Source organism: Procambarus clarkii, chromosome 23, assembly GCF_040958095.1.
Source record: "Procambarus clarkii isolate CNS0578487 chromosome 23, FALCON_Pclarkii_2.0, whole genome shotgun sequence".
NCBI lineage: Eukaryota > Metazoa > Arthropoda > Malacostraca > Decapoda > Cambaridae > Procambarus > Procambarus clarkii.
The window spans coordinates 36,428,722-36,429,847 of NC_091172.1; positions in this window are offsets into that span (position 1 = coordinate 36,428,722).

Here is a 1,126-nt window from a genome sequence, read left to right on the forward strand (position 1 = left end):
TATATATATATATATATATATATATATATATACATTTGAAATGAGAATTAAGCGAAAATTGCAAAGGAATGCAAAATGTATTCCTTGATAATATGAATCTCACTATCCTGGAGGTTGTTAACCTCATTATCCCTGTAGTTAACGGCTCTACCTGCTTGACCAACACTGCAAGAAATACAGGTACCAGCTAGGGCGGAGACCCATCTGTAGCCTCACAACAGATGCCAGAGATATATTGCCCTACCATGTGGGCGGTAAACGCGACTGTCAGTATACTGAGCCTGGAAAAATATCGAGGATCTGTATGTGCTGGGCATAGTAGGGCTGTGGCAATGGTCTCCTTGATGATGTCCTTTACGTCACTGTGTCTTGTTTGACAGCTATTATTTATATTATATAGCTGGAGGGGAACAGAAGCAGCTGCTCTGAACACTTTTGCATCTAATAAAATCTAATAAATATGGATCCTCGGAGCAACACTCGAATTCATTTATGAATCTTAAAGTTATTCTAATAGCATTATGAATATAATAAATATTTGCATTACCATATCATCCACCAATTCCTTATTACGAATTGAATCGATGGTTAATTAAGCTATAAGATCCATCTTTTAAGAACACTTGAAGGACGTGGCGAGACGGAAAAATATAGGTGGTACTCTCCGTGTCTATAGCCTCCTAAAGTGACTCATTGCTTCTTTTATGAGGCTCTTTCTCTTCCCCGAATGTAGCGAATTATGAGGCCGGTGCAACGCTTACAGAAGGTGTTCGAGGTACGAATGCATCTTTGGTAGGAATGGTTGGTTCATGAGGGAGGAAAATTCGTGGTGGAAGGTGATTCGTAGCGATGTGTGGTTCGTGGTGATGTTTAATTCGAGGATATGCGAAATTTGTTAGGATGTGCGATTCGTGTGAATAGGTGATACTTGGTTATGTATGGATCGCGTGGGATTCGTGATATGTGGGAATGCGCGATTCGCTGGAAAGTGAGATTTATTGTATGCATGATTCAAGAAACATGTGATTCATGAGAACTCGTGATTCTTGCACTGTGTCCAGATTCTTCGTTTCGGAAGGTATTTGACTATTTGATTACTTTCCTGGGATAGATGCAGGAAACTCAT